Genomic DNA, 9839 nt, shown 5'->3' with positions numbered 1-9839 from the left:
CCATCCATAGCTCAAGTATTCACACAAAAATGTCTATAACCTAAGTTGACACTGAGTTTATAGTCATCATGCCCATTTTCTCTAGATACCATTTCAATGTGTTAGACAGATACAATTAGGCATGTCAAATAACATAAATAGTAGGCTACCAACGGAATTGCAAGACGTAATACTAAGAATCACTCTTCAAAGCAATGAGAAGCATGTAAATAGGCAAACTTCAAAGCGATGGATGATAAGCTGTTTAGACACATAAAACAGTACCCAGGAACTACTGATTTTTAAGTACATCAAAAAATTCTAGTACAATCCATCTTTTTCAGGTTGATTCTAAGAAAAACAAGAAGAGAGGAAAGATATACTAAAAATCCATCTTTTCCAAGTTAACTTCTGAAGCTTCAAACTGAAGACTGAATATATTTATAGCACACGAAATTTGAAGACCTGATTACCTTTATGTCTCCCTCCTAGATCTCCTAGGGCGAGGTGCTGATACATCATCCTTCCCTTCCTCTTCTTTCTCTTCACTGCTTCCTAGAACTTCAGACTCTACAGAATCAGGGTTCTGGGGTTGAGCAGCTGGTGCGACAGTAGCGGCTGGTGGAGCCGGTGACTGTGATGCAAAACAACAAAAGTTAAATCATGTATAAGTTGTAGACAGGAACGAATGGTGAAGTCACTGCAAGACAGTAGCTCACTTGAGGTTTCTTTCTTCCGAAGAGAAGCTTGAAAATGACAGTAGCGAATATGACCAGTATGGAAACCAGGACTCCTATAGTGAGGTTAGGTTGTTTTTCTGCTTTTTCAATGACATCCTGAAAGACAATATGAATGAGACCTCAAAGATTAGTTGTTCTATGTAAAAGAAGCAGAAAGTGCAAAGTTAAAGTAGCCAAATAACCAAAAGAATGGTGATATCCAGAGAGAGGAAAAGCATCCAATAACAGTAATTTTGTAAATGATTTTCAGTTCTCAATGTGGACGAAGTAAAAAAAAAAAAATCTAGGATCTCACAATAATTTTGATCTTGTAGGGCTCCAGTAGTGCAATATCAGCTATCCTATAAAGAACAACAAATACTTTCTTCTGCAATAAATCAAAAAAGTGGTAAATGTAAAATCCAGCCTGAATAAAAGGACTTAGCTATTGGATAAATTATACTGGACACATGCCTGGACAGCTGAAAACCAATCTGAAGACACATCAGAGGGTTCTTCAGCCTTCTGCTTTTCTTTCTCAACCTCATACTTTGGCTTCCATGCCTCCAGCCTATATGATTCAGCAACCTTCTCATCTGTATCTATCAAAACATTGTCAAACAGAATACCATCCTGCATTGTCCAAATCTCAATACCAATAGCAGCAATTGGCTCAATGTCTGGTTTGTCGAGCTCAAAATAATCAGGGTTATCTATCTCTTGTGGCTTCCAGATACCCTTGTAGTTTGGGTTGTCAATTAAAGGAGCATGCCATTTTCCTTTGTATGTTGGGTTTCTCGTCATTGGTCTCTTCCATTCTCCACAGCCAGGTGCAGCTTCACATTTTGGGTTGTCGACTTTGGGTGCTTCCCATTCTCCATCCTCTTCATCATCCCAATCTTCTGGTTTTGTGGCTTTGTCGGGTCATTTCTTTTCATCCAACCATCCTTCTGGCTTGACCGCTTCTTCATCTTCAATCTCCATAGGTGCATCTTCATCCCAGTCATCAGGCTTTAAAGCATCTGGCTCTGGAATTTTAGCCCTCTCATCCCAGTCATCAGGTTTCTTGTCATCAGGATCAGGTATTGTCTTAAGTGGAATAAGTGCCGGCTCAAAGTCGTTGGTGGATAAGAAATTTGCCTTTTTCTTTTCCTCCCCATCAATTAAAATTCTTAGTTCATTATCAGGTTTTAGAATAGCGGTATAGATATGAGTGAATTTGTCAGATGGGACAGAAGGAGGATATTTTAGATGATGTTCTACAAACTTCCCAGTCTTTGGATTCTTGTGTTGAAAGATGAAGTGCACCTTATTTGTGGGCCCACATTTATCAGGTCCAAACATGATAGTATATGGAGACTCATTGTCGAAACCCTTAGGAGTCCATCCAGCATCTTGAGGACGGAGATACTTCAGATATGCCCCTCCACATTCAAGTCCATTCTGAAATCGAACCTCAAACTGTAGAACAGTTGTATCCTTCAGAACAGTAGGTTCATCAAGTTCCTTTACAATCGCATACTTCCTAGCCGTCTCACTAACAAGTAGCCCATAGTCTTCGTGACCATCACTCTTTGCATGTTTCCATATACCTAAACAAGAAATAGAAATTCTGTAAAAAGATGATGGACACCAAAGGCAAAATGCAGCAAGCAAAAGAAAGGAGGAAGAAGACCTATCCTAATTCCCAGAGCAAAACAACATTGAAACTGAATTGTAGTATAGTACTGAAATAAACAATAAAGAAAATAGCATTGCATTTATCCACACCTATATACACAACTAAAAATTCATGGACAGTGACTCTGCAACATATTGTTTTGCTTTTGGTGCATATAACATGACAACATAATGATCATTGTATCTGCTTCACTGACAAAAGCACAGGCGAGAAATAGACGCCTAATACTTGAATCCATTACTTGGACAATTGTTGTTTCATTCATAACTATGATACTCATTGAATCATTTTCCCTCTAAATAGATTTTGTTTCATATCCTAACTTCCTGTAGAGTGTCCAAATCTACTCCCTTACAATTCAACCAAAAAATGGTTTGCAACCTAAAATGGTTGTAACAAAATTTAATTGGAAGATAATCAAGACACTGCGTTCTAAATCAGACATATTATCTCATTTGCATTAAGCCAAAAGACCTCCATCGGAAAGGTAAAACTATTTGGATTAAATTTTCTTTAAGAACATAGAAACCAATGACTACTGGAATTAACACTCATTTTCTCTGTATTGGTTGTTTAGCACTCAAATGAGATTCCAATAGGTTTATACTTCCAAACTTCCTTTACCTCAGATTTAGATGCCAAGAAAAGATCAAAGGAAGTCATAAAAATTAATATCCCTGATCAAGAATAAACAGGAAAAGAATGACAGATGTAAAAACAGACAAATGCAAACTTATTGGTTCACTAACTGATGGTAAGGTAGATGTTCAGCTAGTCTGAGTTCCAACTAGGATTGCACTTGGAGTTGCTTGTTTTATATCTCGAACGGTAGCTAAGCATAAACGTATGCAAAATATATCTATAAGTTATGATACACGTACTTGATCAGTATATCATGGACTGGCTAATACTTCATTGGTATGTCATAAGGGGGCAAAACAGAAGCATATCCATATGTAATGTGGATAACTATATATAGCCATAAGGAAAGAACCCAATGGCAAATCTATCTTTTCCATACCATGAATAAATGCAACTTTTACCAGAATCAAACCAAAGGAGATAAATTCACATAGACAACTATCTTGTAGTCATCCTAACAGCATTCAGGTAAAATTTATGACTATATTAGAAGATTTAATAACATGACGGCAATGGGATCCCTTTGTATCATCTGAAGAAACTATCACTTGTTTTCACTTTAATTCAGCATTCTTTTGACTCTTAATCACATAATAGTAGAGTCTTTACTAATCATGGCATACACCATAATATAACAATAACATAAAAACATAGAATTATTGAAATATATTTTTTTTAACTCAATTTTGAAATGCTAAACATAAAGAATTACAGATAGTGAGGATACAAGGTAATATTCACTGATGACGAATGCAAAAGAGAAAATAATTACATCAGTTTCAGCTGTGACAGAATAATCTACACAGTTTTTAAAATGGAAATTCTTGAAGTTATTACAGCAAAACCAGTTAGGAACAGAATATGAAAAGAAACAAATCCCAAATTTGTGACCATTCAAAGATAACAATTCATTCAGAAAACAAAATCTGAAAACTTAGCTTAAGTTGATATATAAAAAAGTTACGCTGCAATAATTGATTAGGAAAAAGAATACAATGATTTAGCCTAACTAATTAAAGATATTGTACATAAAGAGTTTGATAGTCTTAAGATGCAAAGAGCCTTACAAATAACTAAGTGTCTCGACGAACCAGTTAATATTTTTTTCTACTTTCCTTTATTCAGAAAAACCATCGAAAGTAAACTAGTAGAGGGTGATACGACAAAAAAGAAACTAGTATTTTTTTCCGCTAGAGAATGAAAAATTCTATCATTAATCATGGGTCTGATAGATGCAAAATTTCATAGCATTTGCAGGCAATGATACACCGAAGGGCAATTCATAGGATAGAGCAGTTAACTTAAAAAGATACACCTCCATTATGGATTAATTGGAGGGGCCTAGAAATTTTGGTATCAGAGCCCATTACGACTTTGGGACACTTAGTTTATGCTTTCTACTACTCCACAGGAAGTTAGGAAGTTAGAAAGTTAGAGTATTTAGACTTTAGCCTTACAGCCAAGAACGGTAATTACTTTAGATCAAAACAAACATAGTTGTTATATTAGGATCAAAGAGTATGCTCACTGCCTGCACACAGAAAATTCTCACTTAAATTCCCTTACAGACTTACTGATAAGTCTAGGAATATCTGTCCAAACCCAACAACAATTTCTCCAACAACAGATTGACACCTTTACTAAGACTCTTAGACAGAACAATCAACTTCTAGTTGAGGTATTAAGGAATCTGGATTATCTAAAAGAAACCCAAGAATCCTTAAAAAGAACTTTTAACTTAGATAGTATCTCTACAAAACAAGATATACTAGTCCTTTCTGACCTTATACAGAAAAGTAAAAAAAGACAGCTAGTACAGACACAGAGTCAAAAACAGTATTAGCACAATCTAAGGAACTGATTGTCAGTAATAAAACACAAGTTTATGAAAAGTTGGACATCCTTCATACAATGCTTGAGGAAATCAAGAATAAATGAACAAACTTAGATTTGGAAGCACTCATTACGAGGAAACTTTAGACTGCGCTTGACAATTTTCTATTACTAAAGAAGACAGCTATTGTAATCTTGAATTAACTGGGAAAGGTGATCAAATAATCACTCAGCAAAACCATACTATATTAGCACTTTTAACTTCACTTCACTATAGACTCTCTTTACTAGAGAATAAGATATTGGCCATAGAAAACTTCACTTCAGGAAATACTCGAACAACAGACTTGAAAGAAGTATTAGAGACTCTGAATAAAGACTCAAGTAAACTCTCTATTGGAAAAACAATCAATAGGAAGTGACCTATTACTTCTAAGTTCTTAACATATATGTCAAAATGAACTTAACAAGAACTGAGGCTTTTACCGGTCCCTCACAAATAATAAGAGAAAGACCAACTGAAGTTAATACTACTTCATGGCTAGAAACTGTTCTCACACAAAGAAATAGTTTTTCTAATACTGGTCCACAAAGATTAGAAGAAGTAATTGATATTGAAAGAGATATAAACATTTTTTCCGATGAGCAGTTAAACGCACTAAATCCTAGGCGACTATATAGTCAAGGAATACTCAATTTCTCAACTGCTGTATATAGACACCACAGATAAGAATCGCTTCATCTCCTAGATGGAGGGAGGAAGACTTAATTTAATGACTGAAACAGCAGCCAGACTCTATATAACCGCAAACACAATTATATTCATCTTGGATTAATTGTATTTGGATTTAGAGGACTTACAAGAGCTAGATTAGGAGGTAAAATTTTATTAGTCTTATATGACTCGTCTTTCTGATAATGAAAAATCCATCATAGAACTTGTGGAAGTGGATATGAATAATAACTTAGACATCACTTACTTATGTCCTAATTTCAATATCACCATCAAGGACTTTGTAAAACATATTAAAATACATATCCAGACAAAAAGATATGGGCAATTCCAAGGAGACAATATAAACATCATATTTTTAGGAAAAATAATGAATCATATCCATAATCATTTTAAAATCACTATTGCTGATATGATTGAAGCCTTAACAACAAAAGGAATACACTTCCTAAAACCTAGAGAATCTGATTAAAATGGACCATAAATCTGAATAATCCTGATACAACATTGAAACCCACAACTTCTATCATGTACAAAGACAGAAATGAAAAACTTTCTATTAGATTTTCAGGATATCAGCCTTCTACTTCACAAACTGAAGACACCATAGAGACTGATAACTTAAATCTCATGTTTAGACAAACTGATCCTATCAGTGTTCTGAAAAAGACTAGGAACCAAACAATAATGAAAGATAAAACAAGCAAGTACTCTAGCATAGGAGTTTAACTTAATGAATAAAACAGATGAAATAAGAAGTTTTTTTGGAGATTTAGACGAGTATGTTTACATGCCTTCTGGAGTAGCTATGTTTACATGCCTTCTAAAGTAGTGATCCACTTAACAGAACAAGACTTAGTTGACCTCAAAATTTTTAATAAGCTACAACCCAATTGGATATTATATTGTGATGAGGATAGAAATATAATAGCCCAAAAATGTGAAGATGATAATATCAGCCTTCCTGTAGAAGATGATAGTATTAGTCTTCCGGCATCATCAAAAGATTTGATGAATCCTGGAGAATCATCATCTACTTCTAGACCACCATATAAAGTAAGAATGCCAGAAAGTACTATGGGAACCATGGATTATGGACAAGGACATCCCCTAGGACAAGGATAATGTCCTATACTAATAATAATCCCTTGGTGAGGACTATAGGAAAAAGAAAACCTCCAAAGGTAACCTTTGGAAAAGACATTGTACTTTTAAATATCACTGTATGTGACCCTTAATTATATGATATATACTTAGAACAATGGATAGTCTTAGTTAAACGAGATTATCAAGCAAAACATAAACTGGACAAAGAAACAAGAGATGCTATGATCAAAGTAGGAGAAAACAACTTGGGACAAGTAGCCAAAGCGGCCTGGGAAAATTTTAAATTACAATTTTTTTGACGAAATAACATGAATTGCCTCACAAGGCAATAACATACGTAATTTTTGTTATGCAATCCATAGATTACTCACGGCTAGGGATGCAAATATAGGATTAGATATTAGACAAAAAGAAACAATGAGAAACTTTGAACAACTTTAACTTTTCAGTTGGAACTACATTAAACCCTTTTGCAATGAACTCCCAGGTGACTTGGGAAAAGAAATCTATAAGTCATGGGCTGATCAGAATATACCTGCATTATATGATAACATTTGAGTTAGAATTCAACATATTCTAGCCAAACTTAAAGAAAAATGCACTTATATTCAAATACAAAAACAACTCAAGAATCAACAATATAGATTTTGTAGTCAGATATATACCCCTCAATAATATGGATCAACAAATCAACAGCAATCTAGATAAAGAACAATGTCAAGGCCTATGATAACGGCAAAACCAAAAATAAAACCCAAGAAAACTTATTACCTTAAAAAGAGCAAGGAAAAGAAACCTTATCTGAATAAGGATAAACACATTCGAAAATTTAAATCAAAGAAAACTTATGCCAATACAATAACCAGGGCATCTTTCTTCTACCTGTCCAAACAGGAAAAATCTGTACAGTCATGAAGCACAATTAGTGGGTGTACTAATTTGGACAATCAAATGTTTTTGATACATCTTCTATCTATTCCATCGTGTCTATTAATGATACGGAAGAAATATCTTCTTCCACATATTATACTTTAATTAACTCATTTTTTCAACCATCTTATGACCTAGCTGCAAAATATGAGACCCCTTATCTTTTGAGTCAAGATGAAGCAATTAACTTTGATGACACAGGAAATCTCTTAGAAGATTTTGACTTAATATATCATCAATTAATTTCACAAAACTTAACAGATTTAAGATCTGATCAATGAACTTATACTCATGAGTGGAACTTAAAAGAAGGATCAAATAGTGTTCCTTGTTTCAAATGTAGATTTTATCCCTCTATGTTAAAAGGAGGCACTTGCAAAATTTGTAAAAAAATAATGCTGTAATTTATGACTCAAAACAATATTTCAAATAACCATTCTTCTAGTACATACTATCTGGGGAAGTATGAGGAATGTCTTATTAGAAACTCGAGTTTCAGTATTAGAAACCCAATTAAACTTATTAGAAGCTGAACAGACTAGTATCAATGACCAAACTTCTACCCTTTCCTTAGATAAGGGAAAAGGTATACTAATTTCAGATGAACCGGACGATACAAATCTAGTGTTTATTAAAACTCCTAGTATTTGTAACCAAAGTAGTCAAAAGCGCACGGAGCGCTCGCTTAAACGCGAAGTACAATGGGATGCAAGCCTTGCGCTTCTGAGACCTCGGAAGCATATGAGATCTCGGAAGTGCTCATTTCGCCTAAGTTTCCTGTTTTGTCTTTAAAGTCCTAATCAACACGTTGATTAGTGTTCATCATCGGATCATCTGCCTCTCGAAGCGTCTGCTCAATCATCGATAAGATTTTATTTTTTCACATTTTCTTTCTCATTATGTTATTTTTTGCATTGTCTAGCATCGACGTCGCCAAAAGCGGCGCGATACACTTCCGATTCTACCGAACAGCATCACCGGTTGTCGTGGGCATCGTGAAGCTTCCGGCGCCACCGGACTTTTCCCGTGACACGTTCGACGCCGCCGAATGCGTTGCAATGCCTATGGTTACCGCGGCTACAACGACGACGACGACGACGACGAGGTTTTTTTTCATATTTTATATTTAATTAATTAATTCAAACAACTCCTCACTTAAATAGAGATAATTCAAATAGACTTTTATAATTATAATTAAATTACCCAAATAAATATATAAAAAATATATTTAAAATTATTTATTTTATAAATTTTATTAATTCTAATTTTATATGTAAAATATTTTTTAATAAACACTATTAATTCTTTATATTCTGAATTCTAATAATTTAATATTTAAAATTAAAAAATCTAATAAATATTATGAATTCATATAAATCATACTTATATTCTAATAATTTATATTTAAAATTAAAAAATATAATAAATATTATTAATTCATATAAATGGTAATTACATTATAATAATTTAAAAAACAAATCTAATAAATTTTATTAATTAATTTATATTCTAATAATTTTATATTTAAAATTAAAAAAATCTAATAAATATTATTAATTCATATAAACCATATTTATATTCTAATAATTTATATTTAAAATTTAAAAATTTTTAATAAATTTTATTTATTCATATAAATGAGATTTATATTCATAACTTTAAATAGAAAATTTTAAAAATTCTAATAAACTTTATTAATTCATATAAATCAGATTTATATTCATAATGTTATATTTATCATTAAAAAAACTATATTCTAATAATCTTGTTTTACTATTTAATATTTTTTTTATTTATTGATTTAAGTGGTCTTAAGTCTTAATCATGTCAAATACAACAATTCTATCAACTCGAAAGGATATTGCTGGGAATTATGCAACATGTTCGGATCCTAAAAATCCAAATATAGTTGGTTGTATTTTTTGTGGTAAAGTAACAAATGGCGGAATTTATCGACAAAAACTATATTTAGTTGAAGGCAATAAAAATGCAAAAGTTTGTCCAAAATGTTCCGAGCATGTTAAAGAAAAAATTAGGAAATTTATGCAAAAAAAAAAAAAAAAAAAGGAATTTGAAAAATCAAATGAATGATATTCCTCATTCTAATAATATTGATAATTTGGAAGAAAATGAAGACGATCTTCAAACTAAAGTGGAAGGAAAACGACCAATATCCGATCCAAATATTCATCGTATGGTCCAAGGCAAAAAGTGT

The 9839-nt window shown here is 32.9% G+C and overlaps 1 pseudogene; it reads right to left on the bottom strand.

Annotated features, from left to right (window-relative positions):
- Window positions 1–206: 206 nt before the first annotated feature.
- LOC121984478 overlaps window positions 207–9839 on the bottom strand; it is a 33459-nt pseudogene continuing 23826 nt past the window's right edge.

The sequence above is a fragment of the Zingiber officinale genome, chromosome 5B (genome assembly GCF_018446385.1).
Source record: "Zingiber officinale cultivar Zhangliang chromosome 5B, Zo_v1.1, whole genome shotgun sequence".
NCBI classification, from domain to species: domain Eukaryota; kingdom Viridiplantae; phylum Streptophyta; class Magnoliopsida; order Zingiberales; family Zingiberaceae; genus Zingiber; species Zingiber officinale.
The sequence above is the reverse complement of the archived record's forward strand: the minus strand, read 5'-3'. Positions and strand labels throughout refer to the sequence as shown.